Raw genomic sequence first — 26,209 nt, 5'->3', positions numbered from 1 at the left:
CAGCATGCCAAAGTTCTCCCATCCCATTGCAGTAGAGGGGACTGATGCAAACAGCTGCAATAGAGCTTCAGAAATCACATTCCAGGGCTTGTTCTCGGTCTCAGTTTCACGTTTTTGAAAAGGCCCATGAACAGCATCTTCTGAGCTGCTGACAGCAATCAATTCAGCAGTCATATATGACTGAATGAGAGAAATACATCAATCCACAGACCTTCCACAGGAACCACAGTCCACACATCAAAAAAGAGATTGTGGCTGTATGCTTTCTGCCTGCCTTTCCAAGACTAAACACATTCCAGGGGATGACTCTGACCCATTGGTTCAGGTATGTGGATTACACCTGGGTGAAGATCAAGCTTCAAGAAGTATAGGCCTTTGTAGACCACATAAAAACAGTGGATCCAAATATCAAGTTCACCAGGGAAGACACCAAAGACAACTGGCTGGCTTTCCTGGACTGTGCAGTCATCATGGAATCCAGTGGCAGCTTAGGAATAGAAATCTACAGAAAACCTACACACACTGATTAATACCTGTGGTTTGACTCTCATCACCCATTGCAACACCAACTAGGGATCATCAGGAGTCAGGACGCTAAACCATAGAGCAAGAAACATCCCCACCTCCACAGAAGCCAAGAAGATGGACATCTGAAGACACCCATTAAGGCCTGTGGATATCCAAAATGGGCCTTTACGTAACCTGGCAATGTCCTGACCCAGCAGGACAATGGAACAGTCTGAAATCCAGAGCCGACAGAAGAACGTGGTCATTCTTTACATGGTGAGTGTGTTTGAAAAGCTTTAAAGGATTTTTGGTAAACATCACATACCTGTGCACTTCAAACCCACAAACACACTAAGGCAGACACTCGTCCACCCAAGACTGGACACCAAAACAGAACAGGACCAATATAGCATATGGGGTCCAATGCAAAGAGGAGTGTTTGGAGCTCTACATTGGAGAAACCAAACAGCCACTGAACAGGAGAATGGCCCAGTACAGGAGATGTAATGGCTCAGGACCACAATCAGCAGTGTTCCTTCATTTGAAAGACAAAGGACACTCATTTGATGACCAAGAGGTACTCATTTTGGACTGAGGAGATAGGTGGCTTGAGAGAGGGGTCAGAGACATGTGCATATAGAAAATCCCTCACTCAACATGGGTGGAAGCCTTAGGTACAAGCTGTCTTCTATTTATCACACTGCTCTTTCATCCATGCCCCAAAAAACCCACAAACACCAGAAAGACCACTGTTAACAACCATTAACAACCCAAGACAATGGGTGGAGAAGGACTGCAGAAGTGGGATTATCCCTCATCCCCCATCCTTTGTCCTTCTTAGGAGTCTAATCAGACCAGGGTGAAGTGAAACCAATGGTGAGGATGTATCAGGGATCTTCTATCAACCGTCCCCAGACTGAAGAAGCTACTTGGATGAGTAGCAAAACATTTCATCCCAAAAAGAAAGAAGTCCAGTTGCCATGACTTAACTTCCAGATAACCTCACCTGGATGACTAGAATCTTCACAGATATTTGAGAAAATATTGCTTTGCAGGAGAGTTCTCCATTAAAACAACTGTTTTGTTAGGCAATTGCTATAGCCTCCAAAAGTGGTAGTGCTACAGCTGGGCCAAAAAGGTCCAGCCTAGGCACAGATCAGGGTCAGACTGGAACATAATTCCCTTTATGTCATGCGATTATCAGAAAACAGATCACACCAGACCTCTCCACAAGTGGTCCAAAATGTCATCTATTTTCCCATGTGATCACACCCTAAGTTTTAATGTTAACAGTTCATGTCTGTACCATGTTCCACTGCTGGTTTTGTTTTTGCAGAGTGAATACAGCTTCTCCATTTTTTGCTTCAAACTTTATAGTCAATTTATCTGCTGTATTGGTCTTTTCCACTTTTAGATATGGTCTCTTTCCCCTACTTTTTGTACTGTACATCTGTTTCTTGCCCTCCCTAACTGTTTGGCACATGTGCGGTTTGTGTGTGGTGAGACTTTTACCACCACAAACACAATAGAAATAAGATTTGCATAGTTTCTGTCTTCCAGTAAGTCCCGGCTTGCAATGGGCTACATCAGTCTTTCATTAAAGTTTCTATTCCTGAATATTTGTTCAATTGAAATGGCTCCCAGTAGGTGGCCCCACTAATTATAAATGTCATGCTTGAGTCTGACTTTGCATTTTGACTACAGTGCAAATTTTATAACTTGTCTGCTTGATTTTTAACATTCTGGCAGATTGCATTATGAGGTTTGGAATTGTGTTTTGACAATTCTTCGATTCCCCCTTGCGGTGTGTTTTCTCTTTCTTTGGAATAAAGCACATTATATACCTTTTTTTATTCTTCTCTTCATCTTTGTATTTATTGCTCACCTTCTGAGAATTTTTTAAGTGTTCTTGTTCTTTTAAAAAAAGAATCTAGGCACAATAATTCCTAACAAATGTGTCCAGTAAAGCTCTGAAGGCCAGGACAATGTAACCACTTTCTTTTGGAATATCTTCCCACTTTTGTGCGCTGGGCTATGAATAATTTATTTGGTGAAATTTTGTTTTTATTACCTTTGTCCAACGGATTTGCTGTAATTCTCTGCAGTCCTGCTTGACATCAATGTGCTGCTCAGTACTGTCAGGGCACTGCATTTTGTTAGTACAGAATTTGCTGCCATTGAGTGGTGTGTCTGTGTTTGGGTTTGTGTGAATTTATTGGTTTATTAAATTCAAGCCCCCACCTTTCTGCCAACAAAGTGGACTCCACATGGCTAACTGTGGTAAACTCAAACAAACCAATACAATGGAAGTGTTAAAAAAAAAGAAACAAAAATTGCTGAATAAAAGCACAGGAAGTTGTCTTATACGAAGTGATTCCATTATGACTCCCATGAGTACAGCAATTGAAGGATATAAAATGTTCAAAAAGAAGAAGAGAAAAGGAGGTGCAGTAACAGTATATATCAAAAATATGACAGTATATATAAAAAATACATATTCCTGTACCAAAAAAAAAAAAAAAAGGAAAAAGAAAAGAAAAGAAAGGAGGATAAGCTTGGTTGCCTCATCAAGAGCATCTGGATTAAAATAACTTGGGTGAAAAGCAAAACGGAATTTGGTAGCTGAAGTCTACTACCAATCACCCAGTCAAAATCTAAGTGTGGATTGCTTGTGTGTGTGTCTCACCCATGACATAAGGACTGTCTATCTGATAGATTTAGAGGCTGCAGTAACATTTTCAGAGACCACACAATCTGGTGGGAAGGGATATCTTGATTTGTTGCATTTCCTCTTTGACTCTATGTGCTAGATGGGTTTACTTGCTTTCTTATAGGGCAAGTCAAATCTTCACAGAGTTGCTATTCTGCGCTTGAGAGCCAGCGCTATCGCAGAACTTCCATCTATTGAGCAGAGGGGAAGAGGTTTGTAAAAACTGTTCCCCCCCCAATTGTCATTGCAACATCATTGCAATGTTCAAAACAAACATTAGTTATTAAGCAAATAGATAGCATAGATAGCAAATAGCATAAATAGCATCGCCTTTTAAATAGCAGAATCATTGCATTTTTAATTTTACCTGTACATGCACATCCCCATTCTAAACTCTGGTGCCTAGTCTATCAGGAACAAATTTCCCTGGATTTCCAAATCTCAGGGAGAGCAGTCCTGGTGGATGAGAAATGTTTATGTTGTGTGTCAGGTGGCCCCACGATCCATTTCCTTCCATTCCAACTACAACCAGGTTACAGCTGCTAAGTTCAGAGTGTTTATAATGTGATTTGTGCAACACCAAAATGCAAGAACAAGGGGTCGATGTCTACATTAGGGCCCATTGTGAGTTTTAGAAAAGCAAAGGAGATGAGGGCCTGCACTGGGACTTGTGAGAGTTCTTTCTATGTAAGTCCTGGCAATAGTGGAACAAGACGTGGACAAAAAGAAACTAATTATGGGCTGGAAGTAAGCCTTCTACAGGTCCCAGGAACAGTGCTGGGCCTGCAAATTTCTACATTGTAGAGGTAAGGTTATATGGGAAGCAAGCCTTAGCAAGAATGGTGGCAACTGGCAACCAATTTGTTCTTTAGGCATATTTTGCTACTTGTGTGACCACTAAGAGCCTGTCCACACTGGCATATAGTTATGATATATGGATTGTTGATGGCACTGGTTGGATTTGGGGAAAGAGACCTTGTCCACAAATATTTCTAATTAGAACGATCCATCTTTCCCTTTTAAGAGCTGTCACACACCTTTCTGACACACACAGCTAGGGCTTGCATTCTTTTTGACATGATCCAGCACAATCCAAAGTAGTAATTTGTTTACCTTACACAGAGGGGTACCTTTCACCAGAATGTTACTCTGTTGAGAATTCTGAGATATAATAGACAAGTTGTGGCACCGAAATGGGCGGTGAAACACCCCTTCTTTATTGTATTTTTCTATTCAAGTGAAATCTAAAAATCAGATGAAATCACATGGATCCAAGTTTTTGGCACACTGCAAAGCCGTGATCTGAGAGATACCTGGATTCTCTGTTGTAGTCTGTGGACACAGAAGGATTCTGTGATTTGATGGTGGTTTGGTGAGGATCCCACATAAAAATCATCTGAAATCACAAGGATTCATTTTTTATTTTATGAATCTGCCTTTTACTTTCTTCCAAATGCCAACATGTGTATGTGTGTTGTTCCAGAACTGTATTTGAGAGAACCATCATCCCATCATATGGATCTTTCTATCCTGCCACTAAAGCATCAAAACATCAAATGAATAGTATAATCTGTATTCAAAGTTCAATTTATTGAGTCCCGCGTTAAAGTATGAGGCCCCAAATGTTGATTTTCCCTCTGGGTTATACTGCCACCTTATTAATAGCCAATGGAGTATTGCACAATCAACTTGCTCCAAAGTATCATGCAGAAAATGCAGCTAACAGTCCTCTCCCAGCCATCATGCCACCTTCACATATACACCAGGTGCTCAAGACTGCCACCAGGGCATTAGTAGGTAAGCCTATACAGGTTTTCTACCACAAAACCATGTTGCAAAGCTAAACCAGTTTGATGGCACAAACTGAAAGCAGTGCATTACAATTAGTCTATTAAATGAACAATGCGAAAGCAGACAAGGATGCAGGAAATTACTCATCTGCAAAGTAATCAACAGAATTATGTAAGCAATGGCTTGAAAGATAAAATACATTCTATCATGTTATGCAGATACATTGCTCTAGTGCTATGCCTCTAACTTTTTAACGAGCAAAAATTCATTATGGTACACTAAAAGGCTGAAGTAAAAATCAGATTGGGAAAGGGGCAAAAAGGGAGTGTCAGTAATTGAAGGAGAGTGTTATAGAATGATAGAAAAGTGAAGTTGGAAGGGCCCTCCAAGGCCATCAAGTCCAACCCCCTGTTCAGTGCAGGAATACAATCAAAATATATCTGCCAGGTATCTGAGTTTTTTCTTGAATGCCTCCAGTGTTGGAGCACTCACCAAACTGCAGAGGTAACTGGTTCCACTGTCGTACTGCTCTAACAGTTAGGAAGTTTTTCCTGATATTGAACTGAAATCTGGCTTCCTGTCCTGCACTCTGGGATGATTGAGAGCAGATCTTGCCCCTCCTCTGTATAACAGCCTTTCAAATATTTTTTGAAATATTTTTGAAATATTTTTTATAAGTGCTATCACATCACCCTTCAGTCTTCTTTTCTCAAGGCTAAACATGCCCAATTCTTTCAGTCTTTCCTCATACGGCTTGGTTTCCAACCTCTTGATCATCCTTGTCGCCCTCCTCTGAACTTGTTCCAATTTGTTAGCATCCTTCTTGAAGTGTGGTGTCCAGAATTGGACACAATACTCAAGGTGAGGCCTAACCAATGTTGAATAGAAGGAGACTAGCACTGTGTGGGATTTGGAAATTATACTTCTATTAATGCAGCCTAAAATAGCATTAGCTTTTTTTTTGTAGCCACATCACACTGTTGGCTCATATTCAGCTTGTGATCTACAATTCCAAGATCCATCTTACTTGTTGTTTTGCTGAGCCAGGTATCCCCATCTTGTAACTGTGCAACTGGTTTCTTTTTCCAAAGTGCAGGACTTTGCACTTATGCCTGTTGAATTTCATTCTATTGCTTTTGGCCCAGTGCTCCATTCTATCAAGGTCATTTTGAATTTTGTTTCTGTCTTCTAGGGTAGCGATCCCCAACTTTTTTGGAACCGTAGACCGGTTGGAGGGGTGGGCTCTGTGTGCGGGAGCGGGGGCACATTCACACTCATGGGTGGGGTGTGTTGCGCTTGTGGGTGGGCAGATTGGCGTGTTGCGCTTATGGGTGGATGTGTTGTGCTCGTGGATGGGCGTGTTGTGCTCGTGGATGGGTGTGTTGTGAGCGCAAGTACACATGCCATACACCCTCCCATGCATGTGCATGAGCATGGCACACCACACCACAAACAAAACACACCCACCCACAAGCGCAACACGCCCCCCCAGGGGAGGATGACACACCCACTGTGTGGGTGGTTGGGGGGGTAGAGATCCATCTCTTGGGCCCAGTCCTGGGAAGCCCACAAACTGGCACTGGGCCATGGACTGGGGGTTGGGGACCCCTATTCTAGGCTATTAGCTATTCTGCCCAATTTGGTATCATCTGCAAATTTGACAAGCATTCCCTGCACTCCCTAATCCAGGTCATTAATAAAAATATTGAAGAGCACTGGGGCCAGGACTGAGCCTTGGGGTACCCCACTTGTTACCTCCTCCTGGTTAGAGAAGGACCTAGTAATCATCACCCTCTGAGTACAATTCTGTAGCCAATTGTGTGTCCACCTGACACTTGATCTATCCAGCCCGCGCCTAGATAACTTGCTAATCAGGATATCATGGGGCACTTTGTCAAAAGCTTTGATGAAGTCAAGATATACTACATCTACAGCATTCCCTCTGTCTATCAGGGAGGTGACCTTATCAAAAAACGAGATCAAATTAGTTTGGCAGGATTTGTTCTTGACAAATCCATGTTGGCTTCTAGTTATTACTGCATTGTTTTCTACGAGGTGATTGCACAATGACTGCTTTATGATCTGTTCCAGAATTTTGCCTGGGATTGATGTCAGGCTGACTCACCTGTAGTTCCCAGGTTCCTCTTTTTTGCCCTTTTTGTAAAAAGGGACAACATTGACTTTCCTCCAATCCTCTGGCACCTCCCTCATTTGATTTCAGGAAAATAATGGATAGCGGTTCTGAGAGTTCTTCAGCCGGTTCCTTCAGTTCATCTGGCCCAGGAGATTTGAACTCGTTCAAGGTGGTAAGGTATTCCTTGACTATTTGTTTATCTATCTCCAGCTGCAATCCTGTCCCTCCCCCTGCACTTCCAATTTGTTTGGAAGTTCATAGTCTGTCTTATGGGAAATGACGGAACTAAAATAGGAATTGAGCACGGAATTGAGCACCTCTGCCTTTTCTTTGTCTTCTGTTATCTTTTTCCATCTCCATTGAGGAACTGGGCCACTATGTCGTTTGTTTGTCTTTTGCTATTCTTTTGTTATTTTATTTAAAACAGGGACAAATTGGATAGATACAAAGCAATAGTGCAGAAGAAGACGACCCACAGCACAACCTCCAGCATGGAATAGAAGGATCACTTAAGGGAGAGTTAAAATAGATTAGTCTGAAGATAAGGGTCTTTTCAACACAGGCTGGATTGCACCAAATTTCACAGTGTGGACAGGCCCTATAAATGGATTTCTCCACTCAGCTGTACATTGACATGTCATCCCATTAGCTAGGTTTTACCTGGACTCTGACCCCTTTATCAGGATTCCCCTTGCGTCCATTTCCAAATCAGAAGCCATTTTAGTCCTCTCTTAATCATTCCCCACCTGTGACTTCACCAGCTCTCATCTCTTGATTTCATGGACATCAAATCTTAGGAAAGGATATACTGCTGATTGGAATTTGGAGGTGAAGGAAAAGACTAGCTATTTCTTTTCTCTGTACTGCTTCTCTGCTGGATAGCTCTGTGGTTTAGGTATCTGACTGCAGAGTCAGAGGTTGGGAGCTCAATTCCCCACTGTGCCTCCTTGGCAGGGGCTGGATCCATAGGGTCCCTTCCAGCTCAGCCGTTCTAAGATTATGATTATTATAAATCACATTCTCATCACTCTGTTCTGGATATGAGAAACAGCAGCTGGGTTCAAAAACATGAAATAAAAGCAGGTTTGTTTGTATGTTAACTTGCTTTTTAATGTTTATTAAAAAAATTTAAATGCCCAACTAAGCTAACAATAAAATCCACAGTAAAGGATTCAGTACCTTCTTTACAATAAAATGAAACTGTAGTATATAAAGCATAGTAGCTATTTAGAAAAAAAATAAGTGAACCAGAAAAAAAAGAAAAGAAAAAGAAAAAAGAAAACCTGAAGCTCCACAAAAAACAGAAAACAAAAGCAGAATGACAGAGAGAGAAATCACACATACCACAAATCAACTCATTGTATTCCCATTTAAATAAAAGACACATCTTGGCTGTAAGTGGGCACTTATCCTTCACATTTCTGCAAGCTAATGCTTAGGGTCCAAGTCAGGTTTGGTTCCCTTTCAAGATCTGAAGACTGCCAGTGAGTGTCTCTGTTTAAAGGGCTGGCTTCATACCACCATGTGAACTCAGCAAATGGGCCAAATTCTTTCCAGGCCAAATTCTTGCTAGTCTTTCCAAATGTAACACGGTCTCCAACCATCGCCAGTCCAGCAAGCAGGGCTCAGAAAAAGGCCAGTGATGGAGCTGCTGATACAAATGATTACAATGAGATTTGAAAACGAGAACTCTCTGGTAACATAGGTTAGCTTTGCCTTTGGACCTTATGTGCTTTGAAGGACCTGAAAAACTCTGTCCACAAGTTGAAAGATTAGAAAGTCCCAAACAGGAGAGTATTTACTGAGATGTGAGCTCTCTCTCTCTCTCTCTCTCTCTCTCTTTCTCTCTCTCTCATAGGGGTTGGAGCTGTGTAATGAACAGCAGCACAAAATACCTTCTTTTCCATTTGTCATTTAACACTTCAGTGGGCTTCAGCTTTGGGGATTCAGGTATTGTACAGTGATCTCCAGGTACCGTCACGGCACTTTATTAGGTCTAGTGTAATCTTTCATGCCGTCTCTGGGCTTATCCAGCTGGTAAAAAGCTGTAGTTTCACAATGAGTTCTGCCGCTTAGTATTTAATATTCCCGTCTTTTGCTCCACAATTAGCTTTCCTAATGCAATTTAATCTATCTGAAACGTTTCTCGAAAATCATGGTGGTAAACATGATTTCAAACTAAGCTGAATCTCTTGAACTTTTCCTCGATGCTAATTTCAAATGCCAGCAGGGCACCAACTGCTGCGAAAATTAATGAATGAGCAGCACCAGACTGTCTTTCATTTTCCTTTGAATGATTTTGTACTGAGAGGGTTTTGAGAGCAACAAAATACTGCAAATGATGCCGAAACAGCAAGAATTTCATTTCTGTCTTGTCTGATGAAGAAGGTGAACTGTTCACTATTTTTAGTGGATCAAAATGCACTGTTCCTTTCAGAACCATACTAGCTTTTTGTTTAATTTATATACACTGAGATGCCAGTTTGTTGTATTTTTTTTTTCAGTTGCTTTGGAAAACTACTAAACTAGCTCTGTGCTCATTGGGAGATTTTGACTTTGCAGTCTTCTCTTAGAGATTTTTTTTTCCTCCAAAAAAACCTTCTGAACTTCTGTAACTCTTGGATTTTTCCATGCCTCCTGATACTTTCCACTTCTGTAGGTGTAGCACTGTTTTAGCTACCTAAGGACCCACATCCATAGTCTGAGAGCTTGTCCACACTGGCACATAGTTATGACATATGGATCTCTGATGGCACTGTTTAGCATAGGAAAAAAACCCACTTGTCTTCTTGTGGTTTCTATTTAGAATGATCTATCCTTCCCTTTTCAGAGATGTCCTGCAGCTTTCTGACATAGCGCTAGGATATTAATTCTTTTTGGCATGATTTGGAGCCCAGACAGCTCGTAGGGGACATATCCTCCAAGGGGAACAATATTAAATCCACATATTGTGTGTGTGTGTGTGTGTGTGTGTGTGTTGGGAATTTAGAAATACAGCACAAGCATTAAGACCCTGAAATGAAGGAAAACATCAGTTAACAACAATGTTAGAAGGAGGGAGGAGGGGGAGGGAGTGATGTGAGTAAAGATCACCTTCCAACAGAAGGCTGGGACTGGGAATAGGGCATGCAGGGAAGACCAAGGGAAAAAACAGCTGGCATGCAGTGAGCTGAGGCTGTGAGCCCCCCAGAGCCTCCCTGGCTTGCAACCCTCTTCCATTGGCTGGGTTGTTTGCTATTTGGACAGGAGGAGGTGTTAAATGACACATCACTCCTCCCCCAACCACAACAGACCCTTTGTAGCTCAAAGCACCCCACTCCCAAAATGGCTAGTCTGGACAGGCCCTAGGTCAACGATAGGGAAATTTTGCCTCCCAAGATGTTCTGTACTACTTTTCCTAACAACCCTTGCCACTGGTGGTGCTGATGGGAGTGACAAAAGAAAACAGCTGGAAGGTGAAAGGTTGCCCACCATTTGAAAAGTGAAGAGCAGATGGTGGGATTTATTCATTCTTGGTTGATGTTTGTAAATTACAACAACAGTTGAAAAGTCTGTGATGGAAAAAAACAGACAATTGAGCCAATTGTAGCAGAGGTGTGGGTGAAGGGAGGGTTGGGAATCACAGTAACAAACAAAGGGATGGTCCTAAATTTTTTGCTGCTTGAGATAAAGGACCATAAGACACTTCCACCCTTCTTTACCCTCTGACATCATGGTACAAACTAGTTATATTGTAGTTTGACACTGGTGACAGGATACAGATCTGTACTGAGGGCAGAGGGATATCTTGGATGCACACAGCAGATCATGTTACACATACAGGACTATCCATTTCATACCTCTCAACATGTGCCCTCTCACTCTGCCTAATGGTAGGGCTGGCCAGATATCTGAGGGAGAACTCTTGATGTTTCTAAATTTTAGCCAGCATATTATCTGAGACAACTCTCATTGATGAGGTGGTTTTCTTTTGTGGTAGACCAAAACAAGGACAGACAGAATTCAGGATATTGTGTGTGTGTCAACAACCTTGGCTTCTGGCTTCTGAGGGGTTGTACTCAGCCCATGCTAGGGAAGGACACTGAGATGTACATTTTTAAGATATTAAACAGCTAGTGAAATATATGTTTAGATATGTATTAAACTAATTAGTCCTACTCAAACTGATTAAAAAAAACACTAAGAATCAAAGGTAGGCTTCCTATGTGGGAAACTTAATTCCACTGATAATTAATGCAACACCTCTATATTTGTTGTTGTTGTTGTTCCACTAAAAACAGGGGAGGGAGGGAGCCTAGCCATTTGACCATTAAATGACTGAATTGGTTCTTTCCCTGGAAACTAGCTTAAATAATGACATGGGTAAATAATAATTAATTATCTTTTGGTCTTACATAAAAAAAGGCACACAACCTTCACAGGCAGTGGTTGTAAAAGAAAAAGAATGAAAAAAGGGAGGAGGAGGGGAAGGTTAATTGCATTAGGATACAAAATGTCTTTGCTGTCTTCTCTGGAAGCTGCAGACCAAACGGAAATACAGAAGAATGTGACATGAAAGAAAGAACCGCTGAGGCTGGAGGATGCTTCTGAAGTGATGAGGATTTGCCCATTTCTCCCTTAACAGTTGATGAACATAAACAGCAGCAGTAGCCTGGGATAATGAGACAGGATTGAACAATCCCACTCAATGGCTAGAAATTAACCGAAAGTTCAAGTGCCTCTTTAAGGAATTGGAGATAAAGCTTTCTGTGTGTTGTAACTGCAGGAAAATGACTTAAATGGGAGCCTCGGCTGGATTCCTTGCCCTCTCTTTGTAGTCAAAAGGGGGCAGAGATGTCAACCCCACCCCTCTGTTTCATGCAGAGCAGTTATCTTTCCCTTTCTTCTTCTCTCTTTGGGTATCTTTCAAGGACAGGCAAGGTCTTGAATGGTGTCATTTTTCATCATACAGGGAGATAAATAGTGACATCCTTATTCTTGGTTTGTTGTCAGCCACCAAAGCTGCTGGAGAGATAATTGATGAGCGTGATTTATACATCTAAACACCTGTCAAACCAAACTTTTGACAAAATAAAGTTGGGATGCTGTTAACAAGGCACAAGTGGCACATTTTATGTCAGGGCTCTAGACTGCCTTGTGTGATGTAACTTTTTTTGCTTTGAACAAATTGTGTATGGAAAAGGATTGGTGGACAGTGCTTCCAGTCTGCTTCCAGACCTTTGTGTTAAACTTTTCAAGGTTGGGGCTGAGGAGATTGCAGAGACAATAGGCGTTAAGGGTGATGAAGTGCATGCATCCTCCATGCCTTTCCTCTCAGCGGTCGTGTGTTCTGACTGAATGTTCAGACAAGGTGTCTGTGGCACACATCAACCCTATTGGATTTTTTCCCTACATCTTGAGGTTGGATAATTGACCAAAACCTGAATATATATATGAAGATTTTCCTCTATTTGCACCAGCTAAATTCAATATCAAAGGATACTCCCACCACGGAGTAGCTGGTAGCCATATTTATGTTACACATGAGGAACCTCTCAGGAAAAAGAAAAGGTGAAAATATTCAACACTAGAACATGGTGAATCCGCAAGGACCCAAACACAGACATTTAAGAGCTAAATACTCAAAACTCCCCAGCTGCGGCCAGGCAGTTATATCATTGTTATTTTCTTTCCCATCACAGCCTTAAATCTCAAGTTCTTTCCATCCGAAACATGAAGAAAATGACATATTTTGGTCATTTTTTAAATTTAAAAAATTGAACAAAATTCTTATCCCTTCCTAGTTAATGAGGAAAGGTCTAGTGGGTGCTAATTAAATATGGGTGTGTGTGTGAGAGAGAGTTTATATAGCTGAAACCTAATACTTTACCACTTAATATAATGGTGTTTGGTTATATATCAAATGTTGTTCAGAGCTCTCTGAACTCCACTATTTAATATCAACTACAGAAGGATGAAGGACATGGGAGCTGAGCAACTGGCATTTTCAGCCTCCCAAAACCACAGCTCTGGGCCAATATGTATCTTTATCATGCAGTAAAAAGATAATATGCAATAAACATGGGTGAGAATGGTTTCTTCTAACTCAGGCAGCAACGGGCTGATCAATATTCACGTACTACAGAGAAGAGAGGTATGAGAATATGACATTGCTTTGTTTTCTCCTGGATTGTTGTTTTCTTTGAATTTCCAGAAATGACACATTTTCCCTATTGCATTACCGGCAAATTCCACCCAGAGGCAAATGTTAAGTTATTACCTCAGAAAGACTTTCTCATCTGATTATTAATACAGAAAGCTATATTCAGCTATATTCAGCCGCAAGATTAAATCCCACCTTTCTAAAACAGCAGATTGTTAGGAGCAATCTGCATACATTTGAACTTCTGTACTTTGCCAGCTGATACGTCCTCCCTTCAAAATTGTGCTCAAAATTTTAATAATAGAACAACCTGTGCCTAATTTATTCAAACACTGGAAAAAAATATCTTGAAATGAAAGTGCTGTTGAACAGACCAGGTTTGGGCATTGGGGGAAAGGGAGTAACACTTACAAATCCATTTTTTAAAAATTCATGAATATTTTAACTCATCATTTGATTCATTTAAAATCATAGTTCCAGAGCAGCTGATTCAAAGTCAAGCAACTATTAAACTTCAGCCATATACTAGTATTTCCCTGATAGCCTCTTTCTCTTTGAAATCCATTTTCTAACGCTCTACAGAGAAAGCAGAGAAGCTATTAACAAAGCAGCCCTTCCTCTTGGTTAAGGCAAGTGAACATTTAAATAGGCGAAAGGCAAACAAGTGTTTTAATTGTATTAGCGCACATCTATTGCTGTGGCTCTGTCAATATTTCTTTTATTAACCTTGAAGTTTGAGTGCCTATGACTGGAATTCTGAAATCGGTGTTCAGCTGAATCTTGCTATGTGACATATCCATCCATCAAAAGCTTTCAAGCTTTTGCAGCCTATTTTTCTTATTTATTTTAATTTTCCCTCTCATACTCTTTATCAGGGGAATGTGAACACTGTCCGATCCAATGAACATCCGAATGTTTACTGTACAAATTGGAACCGACCCACTGGGAGCTAATTTTGAGGCGGCCTGCACTCATTTGTTCTTGGGTTCCTGCAGCCACATGTTATGTATTTGCGTATTTCCAGACTGGAAGGGGTGGCAGTGGGGAATGGATGCCTCACCAGTTTTGAGACTGTTTTGAATCTTCAGGTTGCAGGCAAAGCACTTACCAATTTCCCCTCTTTCCTTCTGCCTTACTCCAGGATCTACAGTATGTTCTGAATATGTATTAGTGGTATGGAAGATGTCCTCTTCATGTCCCCAGTCAGTGGCAAGACTTGCCCAAGAGTGCCCACTCACTTGCCTAGCTCAAATTAGAGCACTGCATGTTTGGAGCCCCCCCCCCCCCTCTGGAACATACAGAGGCAGCCAAAGAAGTTTAAAAAAAAAAACCCAACCTCCTTGGTTTCAGTAGCTTAGAAGAAAAACAGGTTGGTTGAGGCAGATATTTTTGTTGTCTGTGGAGCAAATAGCTGAGTTACTATTTGCAGCCCCTTGAGATGGGAAACAACGACAGAGCCATCTTTCTCCTCCTTCCAAAATGGAAAGCTCTTAATATCTAGCAAATAGAAATTTTGCTGAGAGAGTTCGTTCAATGGTGATCAAGGAACTGAGGTGGAAGGCATTTGATTTACAAGGAGGTAAAGGAAATAATGACCTCTGCTTTTATCAGTTGAAATGGGAAGCTATCAGGAATAGAGCTGTCTCCTCCCCAAAGGGAGGGGGGAGGAGGTATTAAATCTCAAAGATGTCTGCTTCTAAAGCTAACAAAAACAACAAAAGTATTTTTCTTTTATGCGGGAAATGTTGGGAGACAACCAAAGAGTCCCATGAGATTTTGGTGAACTTCTGTCCAAAGAGACATGGGAGGAAATAAGTCTTAGGAAGAGAAGAGGAATTTTTTTTGCTCTCCTCCTTGGAGAGAGTGAAGGGTTGGGAGATTCCTGTTGACAAACATACTTAAGTGTAATGAAGACTCAGTATTATTAGCTAAAGGAAAAAGCATAAAAATGCTTAAAATCAGCCAGTCTAATAAGCAACGTATGAGGGCGTGCTGATAAGTATCGAGCCTTTCCCAGAAAAAATTGAGCTAGGAAGCTGTAACTGCCACACTGTTCTACATATTCCCCCAGGAAGTCATTGCACTTGTGACTTCTGTCCTGTAGCTTTTTAAGTCCCTGCAAATAAAATTCTTCTGACTGCTGGTGTAACCACCCATTTGCAGCATTAGTTGCCTCAAGAACACTCCCAAATCATTGTCCCTTTAGGTGTTCTTTGAGTTTGGGGAACAGATAATAGTAGAAGGAGCCAGGTCGGGAGAATAGGGTGGATGGGGCATCACATGAAAGCCTAAGGACGGAATAAGAATTACAGCAAAGACAATAAAACAAGTGCTGTTTGTAGAAATACTCAAGTAGTGGATCAATGAAAAAACAAGGCATGGTATTTGAAAGTCCTACTGATATCAATGTGGATAAGTAAAGGGTAGAAGTTGTTTTCACTGGAACACACTATATGCTGAATTTAAAAACCACAGTTCCTTCTTAACTGCTGCTATTCAAAATTAGAACTAGAATGGCATATAGGTTTTCCTAAAAAGGCTTAGGCTTCAATAAAATGATTTCAGATTTACATTAGCTATACAGGCCAGAATCCTGTTGTGTAATTTCACCTGTGCAATGATCTGTTGAGGGCTCAGTTCTTGGAGAAAGGCAGCAAATGAATGAAATGCACACATATGCAATGCTTAAGTGGTTCAATGGTAGTGTGGAGCCTGCACAAGGAGGAATCCAACACCACCTCCTGGAGGTGGGAACTTTATCTGTTTCATCAGGCAATCTATGCTTGCTCAATAGCAAGCTGGAAGACTGTGTCATGCTTTACATGGCTGAGTCTTCCTTAGAAGAAGAGGACCAGGAGGATCCTGGCCAGGTGGAAGAGAAAGAAGCAGATGCTCAGCTAGAGGAGGAGTAGGACAGCATGGCAGATGAACAACCCCTCTGCTCCAAAAAGTATCCAGGGCTCTAAGTGCTGGAGCAGAAATGCTGAGTAAACAGGCACCCTGCAGTGAGGCAGGGAAAGGCTCAGGTCAAGAGCTATAAAGAGCCAGTACAGGCAGAGCTGATCTGGAAGCAACAAGAATGTCTTGTATTGCAACTTGTCCAGGGTGTCTCTGTTTTGGATCCCTTATGCTTCAACCTGGCTTGTCTCCAACTTGCTCCCTCATAAGTGACTTTCTGGACTGACTTTTAGCTTGCTGGATATGAACATTGTGGTTCTTCTCCTACGCTCCAATTGTGAAACTGAACTGGCTTCTGATAGTTGGTAATTTGCCCCGTGGTCTGTAGATGTGATTGGCTTTGACAAGAACACTGCTGAAAAGAGTGCTTACCTAAAACACAACAGATTAAACAAGTGAAGTGTTTTTCTGGGTTGGTATTGAGCAGGATTCGCCCTCAGAATGCTCTTAAAGCACAAGAATTGTACTTGCCATGAGGTAAAGACAAGGGAACTCTGAGTAGGGTTAGGAAGAACTCTACCTGAAACCCCAGAGACTTATTGCCTGTCTATACTTGGCTTGATGGGCTAAGGATCTCACTCAATATAAGGCAGCTTCATGCATTCTTTCTTAATGATAATGTTATGATTCTTGACCATGGTGGGGGCGATGTGATCTCAGATACACCCTCTTTGCCCTTACAGAAAATCTCACATTTCTGATATCGGTGCTCCAATGTGGGGAGAAGTGAACAGATCAAAGATGAGTTGTAGGCAGATGAGGGGGATTTATGGATACAGAGGATCCAAAGTCCTCCCTGCCCTTCACAGTGTCCCCAATGTAGGAAATGATTGGAGTAGGTCTGAATGGTACCTTCCCACATGGAGCAATAGGAAATAAGGAATTTATTTTTAAAAAATGGTGGAACAGTGAATGCTGTTCATTCCTCACTGCCAACAGGAAACAAACAGGACTTTGGAAATATCTGAGTGCTCCTGTCTCGGAGGTCTCCAACCTAGAGATAGACTGCCATGTACTGCATGTTATATAGGCATATATGTATTTATACATTTATGAATTCTCTATCTTCGCGAAGGCTCTCATGGCCGGGATCTAATGGTTGTTGTGGGTTTTTCGGGCTCTTTGGCCATGTTCTGAAGGTTGTTCTTCCTAACGTTTCACCAGTCTCTGTGGCCGGCATCTTCAGATGAAGATGCCGGCCACAGAGACTGGCGAAATGTTAGGAAGAACAACCTTCAGAACATGGCCAAAGAGCCCGAAAAACCCACAACAACCAATTCTCTATCTTGTTTCTCCACCACTGGACTCCAGAGCAGCACATGAAACAGGAAAACAATTAGGTACTGTAGAATATAATCATGTTTTTTAAAAATCTGAGTTGTGGATATCATTCTTGAAATAAATTAAAAGGACATGGATAAGATCCTGTATAAAGCTAGATCATATTACCTTTAAACCAAGGTGACCCATATGTGCAGAGCTGTGCACAACCACCAAGTATGTTATATTGCAAAACAGACCTTGAAGGCTAATTCCTCTCAGTTACTTTCATTTCTGAATTCATTGAGTGGCCAGCTCTTCTCCATAGTATCACAAAACTCCAACAAATCTCCACAAAGAGAAAATAAACACATCAACATATATTCTGTCTACTTCTTTCATTGTATGAATCTGTAACACCCAAGCTCACAGACTCCTCCAATTTTATTTACAGTGAATAATGCATGAACACCATTAGATATATTCTACACATTAAAGAACCCAGCATCTGTTGTTATAGTCATCTATTTTCCCCACAAACATTACCATTGCTCTGAATACTGAATTGCTCAAAGAAAGAACAATCCCAAGGACATTTGCAGGCCTTGATGTGGGAGCCAGATTTATCCAGCTGAGACAGAACAAGAAGGTAGCAGCTGAAAGATTGTTATAATGTAAGAACTGCACATAATAATGCCTGTAGAAGCCTTTCCAAAACTAGTACCTTCCCAATGGGTCAGACTGCAATTTCCAGCATGCCATGAAGAATTTTGATTTTGCACTTTATTTATTGGTCATCATGAATACCTCTATATCTACATTGCTTGAAAGAGATGAAATCTGGTTGTCCAGCAGTGAGATCAACAAAGAGGACTATAGACTCTTTGTATTTTAATCCCTATTTGTTATTACCCAGTTCAGCTTACTGACCTTTTTCTACCTTGCACTGTACAACATCTCAACCTATCTCCAAGTAACATGTTACTATGGAGCCTACCTAGTGACAATGAGACATGAGCTTCAAACAGGACAAAGGAAGACTAAAAATCATGAGGAGGGTGGAGCCAAGAGAAAGGCCTGTTCTGATGATCTTAACAGACAGGTAGGGTCGTAAAGGGAGATGTGGTTCTTAAGTTGGAAAAGAGGGGTCCCATTCATTTTGGATGGATGAAGGAGGCGGAGGAGCTGCCAGGTAACAATTTAAGTTTTAGGTTTTTAAAAATAGAAGTAAACTGTCCCATTGGCTCTTCATACAAGCTGGCCAGGATATAAGGTTTATAACTTGTTTGAAACTTTTGAGTGATCCAGAAAAAATACTACCAAACCTAAAACTGCTACAACAAAAGTTTCACATGGTTGGTTTTTTTTTTACATCATCCTCTTTTAGTTTCCCCCCCACTTACAATCACAGTTACATCTCCAGACAAGATACCCAGACAAAATCCGAACTGGAAGAACCAGGAATCCAGACCCAAACCCAGAGAAATGGCCAATGTACTCAAAGCTTGCAGACCATTTCATGCCTTTTCATTTTCCTTGCTTGACCTAATAAGGGTATTGCCCTAAGGTATTACCTCTTGGCCAATACAGCAGCCATTGTGTTTTATAATGCTTAAACAAGCATGTTTAATTCAGCAATTTTTATTTTGGAGAAGCTGTGTCAGGATTATACAGAATTTAAGCAAGGCAGTTCCTGCCCAGCCAGCAGTTGCAAATCCTCAGGGCTAATGTCAGGTAAAAGTTGCAGCCCCAGATGATCCCTCCTTGATTCTGGGTGTGGGCACCATTGTGTACTGCTGCAGAACTTGCAAAAGGTGGGGTTTTTTCAGACCAAAACTCCCAGGATCCCTGAGCCCACATGGCTGTTTAGCATGCTTGTTGAGGAATTCTGGGAGTTGTGATTCCAAACAGGTAACTTTCACAAATTCAGATAGGGCCACTTGCTATGATTCACCTCTCAAGAGAATGACATACCTGGATATGAAAACATAGAAAAATGGGTAAAAAAATGGCCAGAAAGGCAGCAAGGAAGGGAAAACTATTCAAATTCTATTGCTGGCCATAGACTCTTCTTCTGTCATTGTGTGCAATATTAGTTCAGAGTGCTTTGGTATCACGGCATTATATTTTAATCTCACCATAATAATTTCCCACATTACTGCATTAGTATTTAATGAGGTCAAAATTCAAGGAAGAGAAAAGGAAATTTCACCTTTCCTGTAAATTGGATTTCTGCTAATTGGATTACAAGCCAGGTCCCAAGTCATTCCTTTGCTATTGTATCTGGCCGTTCCTGTTTGTGGTCTTGTCCTCCTCAGTTTTCTTCATTTTCTTTGCTTCTATGAAATGCCTGTTGACAACTGCACAGGGACAGGGTTGCGTTAAGACTTGAGTTGGCAGAATCACAATATCAGATGGGTTACATTCCTGCTAATTATTTCTAGAATCCAGATATGTAATATCCTAATTAAGAAGAAACAAACCTACAAGGGGCAATTAAAATGCTGTTTGTTTGTTTTTCTTTCCATTACTTTGAATTTTTGTTACAGGCTTCCTTTTTCTTTCCGATCTGAAATATCAAGGGCTGTGGAAACAATGCACAGATATGTAAAGTATCCACTACAGCTAGCTGTGGCTGAAATCCTGTTGCTTAGTGTAATAAATTACAATACATTAGGCCCATTGAATCAGTGAATATTTGGTGAGTCAATTCCTCTGCAAGTGCCATTGATTCAAAAGGACCTACTGTAGTGCCAATTACTACACTAAATAACAGGATTTCAGCTTGTACATACATGGTTAGCTTGTTCTAAATTCTGGGGGAGAAAACATAATTCACATGATTTGTACACAGGAGGTTCTGGGTCTCTGGGACGTTCAGATCAGGTTAGGAATGCCTGTTTTTGAATCTCCAGAGTCACTGCCTTGCAGAATAGGCCCAGCTGAACAGTATTAGATCCGAGCACCCACTGTCTTTCACCATTGGCTGTGCTATCTAGAATGGATGAGAATTGCAGTCTAACAGCATCTGGAAGGCCACAAGTAGGGTTGCCAGACGTCCGGAAGAAGGAGGACATACCCTCTTTTTTAGTCTATTGTCCTCCATCTGGCAGGCAGATATAAACCTTTAAAATGTCAGGCTTTTGTATACTGTATGTTATAATTTTGGATGGGAGGGGGAGAGGTGCAAGGACTCCCCCTCCCCTAGGCTGTTTATCTGACAACATCTTATGTCTGTATGTTGTTTCTCACACTTCTGCTTACACCAGCTTTGCACCCCAAACCAGAATTGATGTGGGAACTTGACAATTCAGCTCTCAGAAAATTTCACATATTTTAAAATGCTTGAATTTTAAATGTGATTTTTTGTTTTTGTTTTACTCAATGGTAGGATCATTCTTTATTCAGTTATTAAATTTCTACCCCACCCATCTAGTTACGATGACAACAGCAATAACAAGTGAACGTAAGATAATGACCACTGTAATGATTTCATTAAACTCTGTGTGTGGATGCGTCAGATTGTGTGTGGAGTTTTGGCCCTCTAGAAGGTTCAGATTACCATGCCAACAGGCAGTAGGCCCCAAAATTGGGAGGGCCAAAGAGTCCTTGGGTCTGCATTATGTGTTAGTTTAGGAGAAGGTATCTGTTGCCTGACCTAAGTCGCTCTCACTTCTCTAGTACACAGTGAGAATAGCTGCTGTTATGGTTAGGCGAGGCCATCTGCGCCAGTGAAACACCATAGAGGGAAGGAGTTAAATACCTTCTCCCACAGCAGCACTGCCTCCTGTTTTCAAAGCACTCCCATGGAGCCACTAATTAGTAAAACACAAATATTTCCTCTTCAAAGTAGTCCCAGAGGCTGCTAATTAGTAAAACAAAAACAATGGAAGATCCTAATCACAGATCTCCCACCCCTGCTTTGGCCCTTAACTGCAAAGGTGCAGAGATTTGAAAGCTTCCTTAATTGCTTTGCTGCCTGCCCCACAGTTTTTAAAGATGCCTAAACTCTGCTGGAAGAAAATGGGTGGATATGCCCGCATTTGTTTTGTGTGCTTAGAAGGATGCCATAGAATCAGTTTGGTCAATGCTAACAACCATATACTGTACTTGCTTTCAAAATACAACCCCACTTTTTTTTCTTAATGTGTAAGACCCCCCTATTGGTAGGGGAGGGGACTTGGTTCTCTAGTAGATTGAATGGCTTGTGTACTTCAGATGCTCAGTGCCCAGAATCTCCCATGAAATGATCAGGTGGGAGGTAGTACGAAAGAGCTCGGTCAGAAATCTTAGCATAGCTCTGCCTGCACAACAAGAACACTGTCATTGGCAATGGCAGATTGGCATTGATTAAAGGTTTCCTGTTGTAATTTTGGTGTGTGTGCAGCTTGCGTGCAATGCAGTGAAGCCACATGTAATGAAACTTGACACTGTAGAAGAAAGCCTTTAATCTACTGCTGTTAATGATGTCATTTTTGATGCACAGGCTGACCCCACCCAACAGGATTCCAGCATGTATGTTACAGATAACCTGTCATTAGAAGAGGGTATTTATTAAGTACTGTAAATTCCCTCTTGTCAAAGCAAGAGAAATTCATACTTCTTGCAGTTTGCAAATTAGCTTGTTTTATGATGGATCATGAGAAGGCAGAGAGATGCTTTGTTTATAAGTCTGATTACTCAGTGGCAGAGATTTGCCTGAATTATAGCTCTGGAGTGCTAAAAAAGTCACCTTCTAGTGATGGGCTCTACTTATCATATGGTGTTCAAATACTGTCAATCCAGATAGTCCATGGGCTTGACCACGTGGACTAATAGTCTTAACTGATGTGAGATAGCTTCATATTTCTACATGACAAGGTTCTTAGAGCTTGTCTATAGGGGTAATTTGGGAGCCACCTGGTGTGGGCTAAATAGAGTTGTGGTCAGGCAGAGGTGCGATATGCCATTTGGTGCAATCCTTGCATCCAAATGGCATTTTGGACCTCAAACAATCTTCTTTGATCCAGCTGTCAATTTGCCATATTGTGAAGTAGCTTCAGAAGAGAGTCACAGAGAGTCACTTCAGGGTGTTGGCAATATACATTTGCTCTGCTCTTCCAAGGAGTGGGTAGAAGAAGTGGTGTTTTTTTTTTTAAAATACTTTATTATTCCAACAAAATCCACAACAAGGCTTGCTTTAGTTGACAGCTGAAGGATTTGCTTTTGGCTGCAGGCAGGTTCTCCACTGGAATAAGATAAGCGCAAGAAAAGAAAAGAAAAGAAAAAAAAGCCCCTCCTTGCCTGCTCCGGTCTCCTACTACTTCCAGGAGGAAGCTTTCTTTTTAAAAAAAAATGTTTATAAGTAGTGTAGTGCATCGGAATGGGAATTAATTTTTTTTAGTTCTCTTGACCAACTCCACAGAGAATTAAAGGAAGTGCTTTGTTTGCCAGTATCCTGAAACAGTTCTTTTCTGTGAAGCCATTTCACAATGTGGAAAATTGATAGATGAAGATTTACTTTTGGTCTGTTCCCAGTGACCATATGTGCTGAAAAGGGACCAAACCAAAGAGATCCTACCTGCACACACACACACACACACACACACACACACACACACACACACACACACACACACACAAACACAAAGCAAGCAGAAGTCACTGACAGTGACTCTGAAAGGTGCAGGTGGGAACACTGTGGGGATGGGCTGGTTCCCTCTAGCGGTTATATTGTGTGATTGCTGGAAAAGGGAGAAAACCAGCCCATCCTTGCAGTGGACCAAACAGTGGGATAAATGCCCGTCTGATCATATCCTAACTCATGCACTGTAGAAGCCACTTTCCTTAACACATGAGCAGGCAATGGGGCTCTACTGTGCAACCCTCCTACCCACAGAAAATGCACTATTTCCTATCCCTTCCCCACTCTATAGAAGGGAAAGCCAAGCACCTGCAGCTGATAAAGGGGGTGGCTACAACTCTTGAACAATGCAGCTTTCATCACTCCTAAAAGAACAGAGGAGTGGTGTCTTTTGTAACAAGAATGATGTTTTTGCAATACGAATGATATCCAAGAGTAATTTCCCCTATTCCAGTCCTCTGTGTGACCTCAGTTTTCTGCAGCCAAACTTCTTGCTCAAAAAGAGCATTAAAGTTCAGGATATTCTGCAGGAAACAGAGCCTATTACTTCTGAGTGACTGTAACAATTCAAGTAATTTTCCATATGGAGTTATGCAGTGTAACCTAATATATAATTAACATCTGTTAGGTAGCTTAGTCCTCTGGCACATCTCCAGCTTCTGCTAAGGATCTTAGCATGAAATAAGCCAAAACCAATTTGTCTGGGCTCTTCAATCAGGTGACAGCAGCTTGCAAGGCATTAAAACAATTACATGTATTTATGCAAGAGACATTACCTACACCCAGGAAAATGAGCATTTTATGACATGACAAAACATTCTAATTTACAGAAAATAAAGAGATCAGATTGAAGTGTGTACTGCAGGCAGTCTGTGTACTCAAGACCTTGTTTTTAATTCACCAGGACTGTTTCTTTTATTAGTTTTAAAATGCATAGTGTTTCAGTAACAGTGGAAGGAATAATTTGGCAGAGTTACTGCAGTTTTTATTTTTCCAATAGGAATTAATGGGGGAAAAGGTATGCTTAGAACCTGAGAGCACTGAATCTCAATATGTTTGTTGATTGAATGGCTTTTTTTTTACTAACTTCTGATTGGATTTGATGGGCAGAACAAACAGCGAAACCAGGAACACATTGGGACCTTTTTTTCCCATCTGCTGGTAGAAGTCCCTTGCAAGGTTTTCATTTTTCCAGCCAGTTTCTCCAAGAATGGCCTTAGATCATAAGCCCTTCCTTTTCACCTTTTCTTTTCACCGGGCTGCTTTTCTTGGTGCCATGCTCAAGTACAGCATACAGAGTGAGAACTAGCAAAGAAAAAGATTGGAAGACTAAAGGACCATTTTAAATATGGTGCGGACAATGGGCTCCCAACAGGTACTGTAAGAACATAAGAAGAGCCCAGCTGGATCAGGCCAAGGGTCCATCTAGTCCAGCTTCCTGTATCTCACAGTGGCCCCACCAGATGCCTCTGGGAGCACCGGAGACAACTGGAGACCTGTCTCATGATACCACTCCCTTGCATCTGGCATTTTGAGGGACCTTCCTTTTAAGCCTGGAGATTATATTATCCCAGTCATGGCTTGTAACCTGTGATGGATTTTTCCTCCAGAAATCTGCCCGGTCCCCTTTTAAAAGCATCTAGGCCAGATGCCATCATCATATCCTGTGCAAGGAGTTCCACACAATAACAACATGCTGGGTCAAGAAATATTTTCTTTGGTCTGTTCTCACTCTCCCAACACTCAATTTGAGTGGATGTCCCTTGGTTCTGGTATTGCATGAGAGGGAAAAGAGCTTCCCTCTATCCACTTTATCTCTTGCATAATACCATGTGCTTTGTGAAGGCAGGAAAGTCAAAACTGCCGACAATCCCACTGCTGAAGAGCTATAGATTTTTGTCCTCCAGCTGATGAGATTGTTGGAGATGCCAAGTAATATCTCATCAATCCCTTCTTGCCAGTGTAGATGACTTACTTGCCAAACTGTAGCTTGTCATGTAGGGGGACATTGGCCATATGGGAAAAAAGGGCAGGCTTCTTGCACCATTGTTTTGCAGCAAGAAGACATTTCAGTAAGTAGTGTCTTGTATTACAACGGGACACTTGCCCACCCCCCCCCCCCCAACAAGGCCGCTAAAGCTCTGTTCTCTTTTGCATCTGACCACTCAAATGTTTGAGCAGATGGAGAAGGAAAACTTTGAGACCACCACATTCGTGGATTTTCAGCAAAAAGCTGTAGTGAAGCAGTAGGGTATGGCTCTGGTGCAGTTGTCAAATGGTTTATAGAGGATCACCGGCAATGTTGGCTGGAGTATTCTGGAAGCTTTACCCACAAAATATACCCTTTCAATGCTATGAGTTTACTTAGACTAGAAGGAGTAATAGAAGTAGCATTTGTTGGTGTAATAGAAGCTTCCTTACATTAAGTCCTTTTAACTCTGTACTGTTTGCAATGTAGCAGCTTTTCAGGATTTCAGGCAAGAATCTTGCCAATTTACAACTCATGACTAAAGATGTTTATGCAATCAACACTTTGCCAGTGTCATTATCTATGCTAATAATAGTACTGTCTCTTTGAAAGGCCATTCCCTGTTTTTCTATGCCATTTTAACTTTGTCCCCACCACATGTACATTGTATGCTATATAAGCTTGTAGTCTAAATACTGTACTCCAAGCAACTGAGGAAGTAAGTGATAACCCAGAAAAGCTGACTCTGAAATAATGCTGCAATTATTTTTTTTCTTTTCTTTTAATATGATCTAACAGTTTAATGTAGCTACCACTTTGAAAACAATTCAAAAATGAGATTCATATATATTTTTTTTTGGTTGGATCAGGGAAAAAGTATAAAAGTTTCCCCATTCCCCTTTCTTGTCCCGATGCTGCTTATGGTCTCTTTGTTTGCCATCCACATAACAATTAATTGTATGTTTAATTTGGCCATAGCTTTTGTGTTTATTGCCAAGAAATATTTTTAATACCATATGGAATTTAATAGAGAAACATCTACAAAGAGACATTATGAAGCGATAATTAGAAATATGCAAACAAAAACTGAACCTGTCACTTTAATATAACAGTAT

This window comes from Pogona vitticeps, chromosome 1 (genome assembly GCF_051106095.1).
Source record: "Pogona vitticeps strain Pit_001003342236 chromosome 1, PviZW2.1, whole genome shotgun sequence".
Taxonomy (NCBI): domain Eukaryota; kingdom Metazoa; phylum Chordata; class Lepidosauria; order Squamata; family Agamidae; genus Pogona; species Pogona vitticeps.
The sequence above is the reverse complement of the archived record's forward strand: the minus strand, read 5'-3'. Positions refer to the sequence as shown.